Here is a 17,274-nt window from a genome sequence, read left to right on the forward strand (position 1 = left end):
ATAATGTCTCCTTGTAATAAAATTTGATAATGCTTGTAAGCAGGGACTGTAGGTGGTTTCACAATAGGCAGTGGAATCATCCATGACAGAATTTGCAAGAACAGAAAACTATGAGTGTGAAAAATCACATTAAAATGTGTTGGGAAAACGAGCCTTGTGAACAGCTGTTCTTAAAATAGAACCAAAATAGCCGGTGGGGGAAGAAAAAAAGCAAAGCAAATACCTTCAAAGCACAGAGATTTCATGCACCCCTAATTCACTCTCTTCTGCTCTAACCACAGAGAAGTAAGGCAGTGGGATCTCCTTTGAATAGAACCATTCTTCATGGTACGAGCCCCACACATATGGTATAATTATCTAGATTATTTAAGCCAAAAAAAATGTATCTTTGCTGGGAGTATAACTCAGTGGTATAGAGCACTTGCCCAGTAAGCCTGAGGCCCTGAGTTGCATCACCAGCACTGCAAAAATCAATCAATCTATCGATCTATCTTAGACTTATTTTTTACAATGTGGATGGATGGGGATTATTAAGTAGAATCAGAACTATGTTTAGAATCATAATGAAATCAATTTCAAGTCAACTAAACGAGAGTTTCCCAACCTTTTCTTCCCCTCCACATCCCTTTGAATGCTTTAATGTTATTAAAGATCATGAAGGGCTTTTGTTAATGTGGGTTACGCCTAATTGATATTTACTATAGTGAAAATAAAAACTGAGAAGCTGGGCGCAATGGCTCATGCTTGTAATCCCAGCAGTTCGGGAGGCTGAGGCAGGAGGATCTCGAGTTCATAGCCAGCCTCAGCAACAGCAAGGCACCAAGCAACTCAGTAAGACTCTGTCTCCAGATAAAATACAAAATAGGGCTGGGGATGTGGCTTAGTGATCCAGTACCCCAAGTTCAATCCCCAGTATCAAAAAAAAAAAAACAAAACCTGAGAAGCTAAAAACCAAAATCATTTAAATATACCAATATGAGGGCATTATATGTTATCATAAATTATTTTTAAGAAAAAGAACTATGTTTTCTAAAACCAAACAACTAGTGAAAAGAGTGGCTTGGCTTTACACTTCTGCAGTTCTCCTTAATATTTAGCTCCATAGAAGTCACCTGGAGAGCCAGACCCTCCTGCCTGCTTCTGCATTCAGCCTGTCCAGGTATGTGGCGTGGCTTGAATATGTGGTAAGAGCGCAGAGGTAGAGCCCTCGCCGGGCAAGTGCCAGGCCCTGGGTCTGACCCCCAGCCCCTCCAAAAATGAAACCAAACATATATATATGAAGGAAATACAGATCTATAATATATTAGAACTGGCCCAATTCAAAGACCTGTGTATCTCTTAGCATTCCTTGGTTCAGAGACTCATTGATCTCCATCTTTATGTTGACCTGTGTCGCCGCCCCTTGTGTGTCTGTTCAAATATCCATTTTTTTTTTGTAAGGACACTAGTAATATTGGGTTGGGGTATACTTTAATGATTTCATCTTTACTAACTACATCTGTAACAATCCTAGTCCCAAGTAAGGTTTCACTCTGAGTTATTGAGGTTAGGCCTTTAGCATACGAACCTAAGGGGAGAAACATTTAATCTTTGGCATCTTAACTCATAATAGGAGCAAATTATTCATAACCAGTGGTAGCATGAGGAAGGATCTAATGGACATGGGTCAGAAAGAGGACTCAGGAAGGGACCGGAGAGGCAAGGGTTTGGAGAAGAGGGAGAGTATGTCTCTCCCACAGCCACTGAGCCATCCAGCTCCAGGGGCTCCATCTATACCCTGAGCATGGGATCCCTGGAGTTTTACAGAGCCAGTGGCAACCCAGTGTCCCTGTGTTCCAGTACTATACAGGCCAGATTCATGGAAGAGAGGTAAGTTACAGTCAGATCCCATGTGGTCCAGACGTCCCTTGAAACACAAGGTCATCCAGTGGGAATATAGTGCATAGAGTTGCAGTCGGTCATCCACTACTTTTCACTAGTTTGGGGGGATGGGCAGATTCACGTGGAGTGCTTGGGAGGGTCCTGTCAAATTTGGTTTGGTGCTAGTGACCTGGAGCTTTGTGGTGGCATTCTGCTCTGCTAGAGGTTATGGATCGGGTTCCAAAGCCGTAGTTTAAATGCCTTATCATTGGATGGTGGGTGTTGGTACAGTATTCTTAACTATGATTGGCCCTCCATGTCTTTGGGTTCCACATCTAATGACCCAACCTTCTGTAGATAAAAAATATACAAAAAATCATTTCAAAAAACTTCCAAAAAGCAATGCTGAATTGGCCGTGTGCTGAGTACTACACTAGTACCACAGGAATAAAGTACTGTGTAGGCATTACATTAGGTGTTATAAGTTATCTAGAGATGATTTAAGTTCTTGAGATGATGTACATAAATTACTATGCCAGTTCTATATAAGGAACTTGAGCATCCATGGATTTTGGTATTCACGGGGTCCCGGAACCCATTTCCTGTGTATACCAAGAGACAGAAAGCCCGATGCCTAAGGTAAAGAAAATGAACTCATTTCTTCTGATCAACAAAACAAAATTATCCTACCTCATCCCTTGATGTCATAACTGTTACATCAAAGCATACTTCTGGGGGAAGGCACGGTTCTGTGCTAGGCTCACAAAAGCACATTCTTTGCCATCGGGGACTCAACATCCTAGAACTTAGTCTTCTACATCTGTTTCTTTGATTTAATAGAAAACATGCCTCTATTTCCTCACTGTGCTATTTTTACATTTACATTAGCATTCAGCAGTAAGTCCATTTGTTCCCTCAGCTTTTTTGTCCCCTTTGGGGTCCTGTAGTGTGTGCACTGGAAACAGAGCCCAGAGGAGTTACCCCAGGGTAGACTGACAGTAAAGATGGGTCTCCCTGGCCCTCCTGCGGGTCTACCCACCCGATGCTGGCTCGGCAGTGACCCGGCATCAGGGTGGAAAAGTCAGAGTGAAACAGTCGCTTGGCTTAAAGATGTGTTGGTCAGCTCGGGTTTGTAACGCATGTGCTTTTCTGTTCTGGGTTTTCAGTATGCCCATGTCATGGGTGAGGACAGGAGCAGTCCCCCTGACCTATGTCCTGTCTTTCCCAGATTGGTAGCCGGCTGGCTGTGGAACATCTGGTGCCGTGGACGCAGGGGCCCCATGAGATAGGATTGCTGGTCCTTCCCAGATAAAGCAAAGCCACCGAGGAAGTCAGCTGGTGGTGGGAACAAGGGGTCACACCGAAGACAAATATTTTCTTCTTGATTTATAGTTTCCTCCTGCTTTAATTTACACTTTAATTACAGAATTATAGCTCTAGATGACATATGATCTATAAACCAAACTGTGAGCCACAAAGAGGCAAAAGGGACAATCAAAATGAATTCTGCCATGACGTCTTTGTCCTGGCAGATGTGACCTATCTTTAACAACAAATCACTCCAGATGAAAATAATCTCAACTAAATACTGTCTGCAGTTTAACTGTGCCCCCCACACTGTGACTTTAGGTCAACTTTTTGAGTTCTCTCTGATTGACTGAATGAATGAGAAAATGATTGTCTAGATCAGTTATGTATGGATTGCTTTGGCCAAGATACCAGAATCATTGCAGAATGACTGTTTTCCATGCTGACATATTTACTCATCAGACACGGTGTCACACAGTTAACCGGAATCCAGAGTAAGGCTGCAGTCAACAATGTCAGAACTCTGATTTTTTCTCTCCCTTCTAGCCCTTCCCCACACCTCTGATCACCTGGGAATTAAACAAAGTCCTCTGGAAACATGGAGCAAGTGAAGGTGTTTGCACGGGGCCTGACCTGGGCAGCTATCAGGGGCCAGGACGCTGGGGAAACTCTTCCCTTCCACTCCCTGTCCTTTGCTCCCATAGGAATGAGGGGCTTATGGATTTTTCCACAGGAGGGAGGCCATCAGTGAAACTCAGATGTTAGAAGAACCCAACAAAACAATGGCATCACCCACAAATGCAAGACTCTATATTCTGAATGATTGGGAATCACAGCCCAACTTTCTGTTATTGGAAAGCTGCTTAAAGATTTCAAAACATACTTCATAAACTCTATCAATGGCCCTTTATATGTATAAATATCTGCATTGTAGAATGGTAGAGACCAAAGTACAAAGAGAGGAAATACTTGCTTGAGACCTCAATGAAACTGGTGACAATACCAGGAAGAGATTTTTACTCGTAGCAGTATCGCAGTATTTTTAGCTAATCAATGGACAACACTTGCCCTTTTTTTTATTATTATTATTATTATTATTATTATTATTTAATTTAAGGCCACAGCCATTAATCAAGCCACCATGTTTCTATAGGAAGAAGGCTTATTCTTCTTTATCTTTCTATCTTGCCTCCCGGTTAAAAGGTATTTGCTTCCAGGCTGTTTCATCAGCTGGGAATATCTTTCCTGCCGGAGGCAATGTTTTACCAATTGCATTAGTCAAAGTGCTCTGGGCTCTTAGAAAAATAGGCTCTCCACTGCCATAAGGAACAGGGAAGAGAAGAATTTTCCAGCTTTCTGAAAAGGCAATGTGTGTTCTGTCTTCGTCACTTACTGTCATGCCTTGTCTCACCCCAAACAAGTCAGTATTCATTTTTGATGTCTCAAAGCAATTGCATCCAAGTTACCTCAACCAAGCTCCATAATTCAGGCCAAAAGTAACCAAAAAGAGAATGAAAAACACATGGTAAGGACTGGAAACCGCATGTCTACCCAAGTCCCTTTGCAGTTTGCTCTCTCTGCTTCCAGACATCCTCCTGAAGGTCCTCCTTTCTGCTCTGCATTAGGGTCTCCTTCTCTCCTCCCCACTCAACAGCAGTCAGGAAAGCCCACCTTTGAAGTGGGATCTGCCCTTCCCGCATCTCCCTCCTGCCCAATCACAGGAAAAAGCTGGAAGTCCCGACCCCCGGCTGCAAAGACCCTGAAACAATGAAGAAGAGAGGCAAAACCTCAGACTGGGTTATTTTCCACTTATTTTGTGGCACAAAGGGAGGTGGTGCATCAGAACACACACACACACACACACACACACACACACACACACACACACATGACCACCACCACTACCACCACCTGGCACTCCCACATTTAGGCATAAATTATGCCAGGCAACCGAAGCTGCAGAAGAAGCCGGTGTTGCTAATAATCAACATCGCTGCTTTTAAGCTTCTCAGACATTTCTACTGCCATGGCCCTGCAATTTCTGGTGACAGGTGTATGGTTTTGGTGTTCTTTATTTTTCCTTTTGATAAAGAGTTGGGTTGATAGAATGGGTCGAACAGGGAGGCCTTTTATCAGCTCTTGCTTAAGGGACCCATTTCTGCCATCTGCAGAGGGAGGAGGCCTGAGAGGCGCATTACACAGATTCAGGACAAAGGAAAGAGGAAACCTGCAAATGCAGTTGACAGAGGGTGTCGCCAACTCTCTGACAGGCAACCTGTACTAGAGAGTACAATTTTACATCACAGCCACTTCAAGGCACCCCTCCCAGGCAGCGCTAGAATAATGCACTGCAATGAAATATCCTGGCTCTGAGAGAAGCACTGCTGTGGTATTTCCCCCCCCTATTTTAGGTGGTCTAATTTTGTTACTAGGAATATTCTGGTCTCCATATCCCAAACTGATTTCATAGCTTATTACAGACCATGAGACTGCAAAAGTTGTCAACTCTTTTTTTTTTTTTTTTGGTACTGGGGATTGAACCCAGGCGTGCTTAACCACTGAGCCACATCCCCAGCCCTTTTTAATATTAGAGACAGGGTCTCGCTGAGTTGCTTAGGGGCTCGCTAAGTTGCTGAGGCTGGCTTTGAACTTGCGATCCTCCTGGCTCAACCTCTTGAGTGGTTGGGATTACAGGCATGCGTCACTGCCTGGGGCAAGTCGTCACACTTAAGTTGAAACTCAGATGTGGAAGGGTTCCTTATAACTTGAGTGGTGGACAGCAGAGAAGAAAAGCAGTCCAACTTAAGAATGTCACAAAAGCAGAGCAGGCTAGCAGTGGGGACTGCAGTTCTCCAATATCAATAGCCTATTGGGGAGGCACAGCTCTGGCTTCCCAACAGAGGACTGTGGAAGATGGGACACATCATAGAGTCACCTTGTAAGAAACTGGACTTCCACTGATCTTCTACTTGATACAAATGGAAGCTTTTCTGAGGTTGCAGCCAAGCTAATGGAGGTTGAATTCTCTCTCTAAACTCTTAGGCTTGCAGCTAAGAGAGCTCTACTGGGTGTCTTGTTGCCTAAGTTATGAGACTTTGCATCCAGAGATGGGCTCTACCTCCAGCAGAGGCACCAAAGACTTTCTTGGTTACACCTACGGAACGAACAGTCACACATAGCTTAATATTGGGGACATGTTCTACGAACTATGTCATTAGGCAATTTTATCTTTGTGTAAACAACATAGTATGTATTTAACCAAATCTAGATGGACTGGCCTGCTGCACACTCATGCTGTATGGTACAGCCTGTTGCTCCTAGGCTGGGTTACGAGAGCCTTAACCCAATCAGTGAATCAATCCCCTGATGAGATTAATTGAGTGGTAACTAAAGGCAGGTGGGATGTGGCTGGAGGAAGTGGTTCACTGGGGGCTTGGCTATTTCTGGAGAGTGGCATCTCTGCTTCCTGCTTCCCATGTGAGCAGCTTCCCTCTGCCACACTCTTCCTCCATGATGTCCAGTCTCACTTCAAGCCCCAGGAATGGAGCTGGCGGCCTATGGATTGAGACCTCTGAAACCGTGAGCCCTCAGGTAAACTTTTCCTTCTCTACAGTTGTTTTGGTCGGGTCCTTAGTCACAACAGAAAAAAAGCTGACCAAAACCTTACTGTTGTGAATTCTGTAGGCAAAGGCCACTTGTTATCTAAGACATCAAAACATTGGAAAAGTGCAATAAACAGGGGCTGGAGGTGTGGCTCAGTGGTAGAACTCCTACCTAGGAAATACACAGGCCCTGGCTTTGATCCACAGCATTACAGAGAACAAAAAAACAAAGCAAAACAACTGGGAGATGAGGAATATTTTAGCCGTGTTATAGTCTCATAGAACCACCATCATATAAAATTGTGGGTGACACCCAAATGTATTATTGAAGTGCTCTCACAATCGCCTGTTTGGACCGTAAACTTTTCAAATCCTACAGTCACCAGGTGGGTGGACAACTGAGCAAAGCGTACCTATAGCTCAGTCTGTAATTATTGCTCTGCCAGAAACACATACAGACCTATGTCTATTTACCTTTAGTTTCTAACACTGATGCACGCGTTAAGGAAAGGTTTGAAACAATGCAATGCTACGCCAGGTAAGTATTCTCCTCCCTGGAATTCACGCTCTTCACACCTTCCTGCTGTCCTCAGGAGCTTGCTGAGCGTGTCCCCCTGTCCTCCCTGCTTGGAAGAATAGAGGCCCCTTCAGGTACTTGAAGCGCTGGAGGCTCCTCGTGTCTCCAAATGGGAGAAAGGAGTCTATTTATATGTAGGGGCAGCCCCGTGTTGCTGGAAGGTAAGTTCTGGACAGAGCTTAACTGATGGAGATTTGGGAGGCAGGGGCCTTGCTGAGCTAATATTGGGGATCAGAAAATGATATCCGAAACTGAAGGTGAGATCTCTCCCTGCCCTTCCCGGCCCTCCTAGCTCTCACCTTCATTGTCTCCACTGAGGCAAGGCATAGAAACTAGAATCCTCTTCTCCAAGGCTCACATAGACACCAGAACCTGTTTGCCCCAAAGCCAGAAAAGCTATACATCATCTTCTAGCTCTTCCCCACCTTTGTGTGGAGGAGGGGGACATGAAGACATTCTCTGGCCTACTCTGGCTGAGAGTAGGTCATCAGACCCCGCTTCTAGAAAAGGTCCTGACCTATACCTGGGAGCGAGGGATGCTCACAGAGGAGTCAGGAAGAACCCAAATAGACAGGCCTTGCTGGGCTCCCCACTCAGTTAGTATCAGCTCACACCTTTTGGGCCAATCACAGTTCTACCTGGCTGCCTATGTTTCCTTGAACCTAAGCATAAAAATGGGTTGGGTCATGCTGGGGTCACCAGTCTTCAATCTGAAGCCTCCTGAGTAAAGTAAAACTACTATCAAATGCTAATGTGTTTCCCTTGTTAACAGATACGGTATTTATTTCAGGCATTTATTTAATATTGAACTTATGGAGGGAAAGTTTGAATTTCTCCACATCTCCTGTTCCCCAGACTACAGCTTGTCTGTGACTTCCTGTCTCCCCCTGAAACTAATTTCTTTTGTGACCAAATAAGGCTTCTGTCTTTTTTTTTTCATGTTCATCTCTCCCTCCTGATAAGATCTCTGTTTTATGTATCTTGTTTACTGAGACTTGAAACAGCTTTTGGGCTCGTTCCAGCCCTGGGAGATTGGGGTTATCATAGACCCCCCAGCCTGATTTTAAGGCCCACCCAGACCATCACACTAGCTGCGGACAGGGCCATACTGCTGATGCACGGCTGTGCCTGCCTTTCCTTTGTCCCCCTGCATCAGCTTCCTCTGCCACTCTGCTGGGCTGGCTCCTAGAGTCCTGTTCCTGCTAACCTGGCCCACCTCCACTCTCTGCTTATGCAGGCCCTGTATGCCCTGGAACATCCCGAGCCAGGTCACCCTGTCCTGTCCTGGCTCCTCAGGTGCCAACAGGCTCCTCTTCGCCTGCTCCATTTACCTGTGGGTTCCAGGTTCTGGGTGGGCCCCAGGCTGGCTGCGACTCTGCATTCCGTGTGGGTACCGCCCTCCTGATGGGAGGCATGGCACAGCCTGTCTCCAGGCAGGGCTGTCATTTCCCTCTTGCAACCCGCTTTTATTGCATATCTGTGGTTTTCTGGAAGTCAACAATAGGTTTGGGATGCAGTGACCTTGGTCATTTAAAAATTTACTAGCTGTGACTCTTTGGCATTCTATACCGTAGAGGGAAGAAGGGCATAGGGCATGAACTGTCCTGTTCAATGTCACATATGAATCCCGAGTCTGGAATCCAGAGCTCTCCATCCTCCTCTCATTACATGTACAAACTCATAAATACATGCTCACACTCACAATGGGGAAGAGGATAAACTAAACACCAAAGGCTTTCCGAACAGCATGAGAGTCCATCTGGGTCCAAATCACAGTTCTGCCTCCCAGGGACTGTAGAAGGATGTCCCAACCACCACTAAACATGCACTTCCCGATCCCCAGGACCTGTGGATATGTCACCTTACATGGCAAAACAGACTTCACAGATGTGGTTAAGGATCCTGAAACAAGGAGATTATCCTGCATTGTCTGGGTGGGCCACTTCTGGGTGGCCCACTGTGTGGTCACAGGAGTCCTTACATGTGATAGATGAAGGCAGGAAAGTCAGAGTCAGGGAGAGATTTGCAGATGCTATGCTGCTGCCTAGAAGGTGGAGGTAAGGGCCATGCGCCACAGACACAGGCAGCCTATGGAAGCTGGAGAAGTCAAGGAAACAGATTCTCCTCTCGGGCCTTGCTGACTTTGATTTTAGCACAGCAAGACCCACCGCAGACGTCTAACTTCCACAACTGCCAGATAATAAATTCATGTTACTTTAAGAGAATAACTGCAGAAATTTGTTGCAGCTGCAATGGGAAACGAATACAGCAGCTGTGTCTCTTTAGTGACTTCTCTCTTTCAGTGTGTGTCCTCAAACTAGGAATCATCATGACACATACACCGTATGGATGTCGTGAAGGTGGGATAACTATTTGCGCAGCATTTATATCTTACGATGTATTTGGTATTACAACTCTAGAGATGCTTTAAAGGATATGGGAGGATGTGCATATGCAAATACTGTGCTATTTTACAAAAGGGACTTGAGCATCTGGATATGTTATTATCCACGGGGAGTCCTGGAACCAATTCTCTGCAGATATTGAGGGGTGACTCTGTGTGTGCATATATGTATGCACATATTTACGTCTATATATGTATATGTCTACATATGTATATACATACTTATATATGAATATTCATACATGTATGTATATGTAGGTATTTTGTAGGTGTGTATGTATATGGTATAATAAGCACCTTAAGTAAAAATAAATTGGGATAATAAATAGATAATTCCAAGTGAGCAGGTAGAAAGTGGCAGTATAATTTTAGATGGGTATTGGGGGTAGCTCTCAGACATTGTGTGCATGAAACAAGGAGTAAGTTGTGTGCTTATCTTCAGCAAGAGTGTGATCAATATAGGAACCAGCAAGTGCAAAGACCTTGGGGAAGGGCAGTGACTGGAGGCCCTAGGTAGAGAGGGAGACAGGGAAGAGATGAGGTGAGATTCCTGGGGTTTAGATTATGTAGGGCTCACACACACACACACACACACACACTCATGAACACTCACATACACATACATACACACTATACAACTCATACACACTCACACTCGTGCATACACTCACAGTTATACACACACATACTTCACACACAGACACATTCACACACTCATGTACAAACTCATAAACACATGCTCACACTCACACATACACTCTCACACATATACATTTACACACACTCACACATACACTTATACACACTCACAGACATACACATATTTACACATATACACTCACACTCATGCACAAACACAAACTCACAAATACACACGCTCACACTTGTACACTCACACAAATGCACTTACACACTCATGTTCACACACATACACACAAACTCACACATACACTTACACACACTCATGCACATACACTCACACATGCTCACACACATACACTCACACACTCACGCACATACATACTTACCCTACATACGTAGGTTATGCTGAGGAGTTTGGATTTTGTTGATTTGGAAAGCTGCTGGAGAATTTTGAGCAGGGGAGAGTTGCATTTTAAGTTACAAATCTAAAAATTTCAAAAAAGGGCCTTTGTGGTTAAATGGAGCTCACATTGGCCTCCGTGGAGCTGCCTGGCTGCTCCTGCCTGAGTTGGCAGCTTGCTGGCACTCCCCAGGAAAGAGTGAGGTGTTGCACACAAAAGTAGCAACAGTTCAGGGCAGGAAGCCAGGATCCTGCCCCGGGTTAATCAATAGCCAGACTGGAGGATCTGCTGCTTAATAATGGGAGCTATCCATTCTTCTATCCAAATTTAATTATTTAAGTGATGTTGAACTTGCTGCTATGAATTTCCAAGCCTCTGACTTGTTGAGAACCCTGTTTTAACTACAAGGTCCCTACCCCACCCTTCCCTGCTGCCTGCAGACGTTTTTCCATCTGAGAGTACGGGTAAGAATGGTGTTATAGCTGTGAATATTTCTTTCCCACTTGAATGATTGCCTAGGCTGGTTAATTTGAATGCCAACAAATTTGCACCTGCTTATGTGAATTTTGTATTTGCAATTTGCAGGAATAGAGAAAGAAGCCTGTCTTATATCCATTCTGGATCTCTTAGCTTTTTGTATGTTGCACGTAAGGTTTGTCATTTTTCACCGACTGTAACTGGTTGAACTCTGTCATTTGATTTAGGGATTGGAAGAGCATAGCATTTGGCCATTGGGCCCCATTTCAATGGAATTAAAATTGGGGTTTTGAAATAAGGAGACTATTATATTCTCTCCCACCTGCTTTTTGTTTCCTAAATTATGTTTCCAGAGATAAATAGATGTTGTTTCCTAATAAATTACTTAAAAGATCCTGGGTAAAATGTGCAGCTGTTCAGAAAGGAAGTTTACAGAGTTTAGAATTTATCCCGTATCTTCATCTTCTTATTCCTCTCCCTACACACCCATGTGCATACACACACACACACACACACACACACACACATAGGCTGTGATCAGCGAGACTTCCAAGTCAGAGGATCTACTCCTCTGCTCCTTATCATCGTCAAATATTATTATTTATTGTCCATTGAGCCAGCAACCAGGAGTCTAACCCAGAAGATGAGCACCCTCCTGGGTGCTGGAACTAAAGGGAGAGCTTAAAAGGACAATGAAAGATAAATGGAAAGCAAGCACTCATTTTAAAGATGAGGTCCTCTCTCCACGCTTTTCCAGCAGTTTCTGATTGAACGCGCGCTGTCATTGCACGTCTGGGCTCCGGTCCAGCTTTCCCCGACACCGCCTCTGTACCCTGTACCAGGAATCACAGCGAGTCTCTCAGAACTGCCAGGTGGATTGCGAGTGTGTGCCCCAGGCGCTCACCCAGAGGTTCATTTTATTTTAACTGTGGAATTCAAATTAGTCCCAATTCAGATACTTTACATAGATTTTTTCCCCCCTTTTACCTTGGGGATTCAAGAGAAATCTTTATTTCCAACTATAAAATGTTGGGTTTTAGAAATGTCTCACAGAGAACAAAAATAAGTGAGGCAGCCCCGGCCCTAAGTAATTGCCTTTCTTCCAAACACACATTTAGCCTATATCCCAGAACCTTAGGGTGAGCTGTATGCATATCTCCGCGTCGTTCGCATTCTTCTCCATCTATGAAGTTCTCAGCCTTCCTGCAGGCTCCACACCTCCATCTAGGCAAACTTCCTCCCCAGGACTTCCTTCCTTTACACTCGGCTCCTGTAGTGCTCCTAAGCGACACTGAAGCCCACCGTCCACTGCACAAGGCCTTAGAATTGCTCTTTTGCTATTTAAATCTAATGCCAACTAGACCACAAAGTCCTTGAAGAAAAAGATCATGTCTTTAACTTGGTTGGGCCTCTTAGAATGCATCACAGGATGAGAAACCTCGATTTCCTTATCTGGAAGTAGAAATGATAATAGCGAATGATAATGACAATAATACCTACCAATTGGGCTAATTTATTAAATGAGTCAATACTGAGTTATTGATTCCTACTGAATCCTGGATACAGTTATCATTCAATAAAGTTAAGCTATTATTTTGAGAAGCTAATCATTCTGGTTGCTTATTTTCCATTTTTTTTTTATAATTGGTGGTAATAACTGGAATGCTTTTTAGTTGCAGAGAATTTCTCAATTCAAAACTTTCACAGTTATAGAGTAGAAAATCTATTAAACTATTTAAAATATAGAGATAAATACAAAATGACTTCTAATCTTATCTCTCACATATACTAATATATTTCAGTGTTTTTAAGCTAAGTTTTTTTAAGCTAAGATAACATATTTTGAATATTTCATTGTATGCTTTGTTGCTAATTTTTAAAAATTAAAAATTTTATGCATTTTGGCATGAAGGGCATGTGTGTATAGTCCTAGATCCTCAGGAGGCTGAGGCAGGAGACTCTCTTGAGTTGAGGAATTTTTTTCTCTTTGAAAACTTCTATGCAAACTTTGTTTTTACTCCCATACTATGGCTCTTTTTTCAATTAGAGATAATTATGTTCCTTATTGTCAAATGTATCCAAATAATAAAATAACACCAGACTAGATAGCACCATCCTGGTTATAGGTTGCACAATAGCCTGAATTTAGAAAATTGCATTGTTTACAGTTTTAGTTGGCAAATTGTTAAATATGATCGTTCATATAACCCTTTGTGTCTGTTCCTTACCCACCTTATTGTCTTATAAATAATATGACTTGGAACCAGGTAATTTACATCATCTTTTTCTACTCCTTCTTTTTCTACTAAACCATGAACTGACATCTTGGAATTGGTCTAGATTGATGTGGTATTGAGCACAGGCAGAAAATACTATGGTGATTTTTCCATATGGCAATAGCGGTCCCCACAGCCCCTTCAGTTACCACATGCTCCCAGTTATACCATTTAGCTGGGTCCCAGGTGCTGAAAGAACACTTACATCTTGAAGATCAAAGTGAAGTTCTTGCACTTTCCCCTTAATATCAAATTAAGGACTTCTCCTTAATAAACATATCAAAATTTTATGACATGTTACTAGCTTGGTGCTGGTTTCTTTCAACTTGGTTTCTTTTCAGTATTATTATTTTGTGATACTGGGGATTGGATTTTTTAAAAACTCTAGCAGTGAGGTACATCCTCAGTCCTTTTTATTTCTCACTTTCAGACAGGGTCTCCCTATGTTGCCCAGGCTGACCTTGACCTTGAACTTGAGATCCTCTTGCCACCTGACTTGTTGAAATTACAGGAGTATATCACCGTGCTTGGTTCCATATTGCTTTTTAACTATAGCAAAATTTCAATGTTAAAATGGAATTTAATTCCTCTTATATCTAAAAAATGTATCTTTTAAATTCATTTGAGGCCTCAAGTTGTAAAAACTTCCTCAAAGTTAAATTTGACTTAAAAAACTTAAATGGGAAAGCATGTGTTTAGCACGGGCAAAGCCCTGGGTTCAATCTCAATTTCCTAGTTGACACTTTAAAAATTATAATATTTATGAAATATATCCTGTTATGGATCAAACTGCTCAAAACTTAAGTTTGTTCCTTTCTGGTTTTCACCCACATTTTAAAATAATTTGTCACAGTAAGTGACAAATTTCTGGCAAAGCAATAGTAATGAAGAAAACAATCAGCATGTCACACTTTCAAGACACAGGTAGTTGAGGGTTTTTTTTTTTGTGTGTGTGTGTAACTCAAAGGGGGTGATAATAGTGTAGAAATCATCACACTGATCAGAAATTGAAGTAAGTTGTTATAGTGTAATAAAATGTTTTACCTAAATCTCCATTTACGCTCTTTTACTTCCCTTTTATGTAACTATTATGAACACTTTAATATACTGACTGACTGAAAGGAGTCATCGTGTCATATGGAGATAACCAATTTTCAAGGAATTGGACTTTGAATAGATTGTAAAAGTAGGTTGACCATAAATTGGACAAAAAGTAGGTCACTAAATATAAACCCGATTATATATATTATTTTTAAAAGAGAAAAAGAAATCTCACTATGTTGTACAGATTGATATATTTTGAGATTAATCCCCAAACATTAATTTGTATGTGGGGAGACCTACAAATTATTAAAGTTTTTATGTATCACTTCTTCTCTTTTAAAACTCCTATTATATTGGTCTGGGGTTGTGGCTCAGTGGTAGAGCGCTCGCCTCACACGTGCAAGACCCTGGGTTCGATCCTCAGCACCACATACAAAAATAAACAAGTGAAATAAAGATGTATCAAACTACAACTAAAAAAATAAATATAAAAAAAAATAAAACTCCTATTATAGTAATGGTTGATCTTCCCATCATGGATATCTTAGAATCAAAAATAGTTAAGATAAGCCACAAAAAGCTAAGATTATCCATGGCTAATAGAACTACATGACACATAGCTTTTCATGTTCTGCTCTCCACTTCTGTGTGATTTCTAAGGTGAACATATATTATTTGTATGGTAAGAAAAAAATATAAGTACTATGAATATAATGTCATCTCTTTTTCCAGTGGGGAGAAGACAATTTAAAAATCGGTATATCTGGACCATGTATTGTAAATGCTGGATATTTGGGAGATGGGTAGAAAGGCATAGGGCCTTGTACTTCATGCTGTGGGAATACAGAGCCATATGATGTGGGCCAGACTCAGGGATCTGGAATCTTCAGAGAGCTCTGGAAGCACTAAAGAGTATGCTCTGGAAACACTAAATGGAATGATGAGATTTCCAAGTGCAAAAGATGCTTCAAGTCAGGCAAGATGGTGAGTGGGCAGTCAGGGCACCCTGGGTGGGAAAACTGGCAACTTTTCATGGACATTGGACTTTACGATATTCTCTCACGGCCGGGGATACAGCACAGTGGGAGAGCATTTGCTTAGCATCCTGAGTTTGATCCCCAGTACTAAAAAAAAAAATTATTTTCTTAATATTAGAAGAAACCTCCAATATAAAATTATTTGAGTTGTTTATCTGGCCACTCATTTAAAAACAAAGAAAACTTTTGTAAAATAGGAAGAATCTGAATGTATAAGAGACTTTATTACAGTACATCTGGTCAAAAGCCTAACAATGAGACAAAGTTAAAATAGCATTCCTTGAAAACAACAATAAAACAGCAACAGCAAATCTCTATAAATATGAGATAAAATATCATCAGCCAGGAACATTAATACCATATTTAGACTTCAAAATTATTTAAAAAAGAAAAAAAAAAAAACTGACCTGACAATCCACCCCCCCACCTCCGCCCACCTCCCTCCTTCTTTCCTTAGCCTTGAGCTGAGTCAAGCTGGCTGGGGTATGTTTGCATACAGGAACCTCCTGTCACAAATGACACTATCAGTAGTGAGATCTTATGCAGTTGGTCAGAGCATTGCTCAGTACTATGCATCTTAGTGTATGCCCAGCTCTCGATTAGTGAAATATCCATGCTTTTCCTTTTCAAAGCATGCAACAGCTTTTTGGACTTTCAAACCATCAGCTGTAACAAGTCATCTTGTATAAACATACTTTCCCAGCGTAACCAGACTCATTGGTAATTTGCCTTTTCACCCCAGGCCATCCGGAAATACTGTCAAAGAGAAAAATCTCGAGTGCACTGTGATTTTTTTCCCCCCTGCTTTGGATGTTTATTTTATGATTTTTCTTCTCCTTTTCCTTTCCATTAAAAAAAAATCAGTTTTCCAGTGTTCAAAACTGATTCCCACGGAGAGAGGGCAAGACGCATGGGGCTTCTCTCTCATTCTCCATTTCCAGGTGGACACCTGGGTAACTCTGGGCAGGGTGGATTCTGTTCTGTCCCTGCAGCCTGGGGGAGAGGGCTTTGCTGGTGGTGGGAGACGGCGGCCAGTGCTACCTGGGTCTCTGCTGGGATCTGCCCATCCTCAGTGCCCAAGCCTTCCCTTCCAGGGATGGGACACTCCCTCTGCAGAGATGCCAACATAGCCCCGTGTCCAATCCTGGCTGCAGACACCGGCGGGGAAGATGGCATGGGAGAGAAAGGGACAGGAAACGGTGGCTCTTACCTGCAGTGTCAGAGTCCTGTCTTCCACCCTGCTGCCCGGCCAGCAGAGACACAGCCACAGAGGCAGCCTGCTTTGCTGGATGCCCCAACCGTGTGGGCACTTGTCAGCATGCTATAAATAAGGCATATCCAGAGCGCTGGCCCAGCCCAGGAGATAAGAACCCAGTCCCTGGCTCCCGAAAGCCTTTTAAGGTCTTCAGAGGCAAGGAGACTCAGGGCCCAGATGGGAAGGGGCTGACATGTCCCCATGTGGCCGACCTGCTTCAAGGACATCTCAGACCTGACACCTATCCCAGCAATCTAAAGAGCAGCTGAAAGGGGAAGGCCACCCACGCCAGAAATGGATCTCGCCATGTCGAACAACTGGCAGAGCCTGCAAGACTGGAGCCTGGCAGCTCCGTGGCTGCATGTCCCTTGAATGAGTCCACTGTCATTGA

At 42.9% G+C, this 17,274-nt stretch overlaps 1 protein-coding gene across 1 annotated transcript in view; it reads right to left on the reverse strand.

Annotated features, from left to right (window-relative positions):
• Fhl2 (four and a half LIM domains 2) overlaps nt 1-16,917 on the reverse strand; it is a 71,482-nt gene extending 54,565 nt beyond the window's left edge. The window contains exon 1 of the mRNA XM_076832507.1: nt 16,839-16,917. The gene's annotated coding sequence lies outside the window, so the exon portion shown is untranslated. The remainder of the gene's footprint in view (nt 1-16,838) is intronic.
• Nucleotides 16,918-17,274: the final 357 nt, after the last annotated feature.

This window comes from Callospermophilus lateralis, chromosome 14, assembly GCF_048772815.1.
Source record: "Callospermophilus lateralis isolate mCalLat2 chromosome 14, mCalLat2.hap1, whole genome shotgun sequence".
Classification (NCBI taxonomy): Eukaryota; Metazoa; Chordata; class Mammalia; order Rodentia; family Sciuridae; genus Callospermophilus; species Callospermophilus lateralis.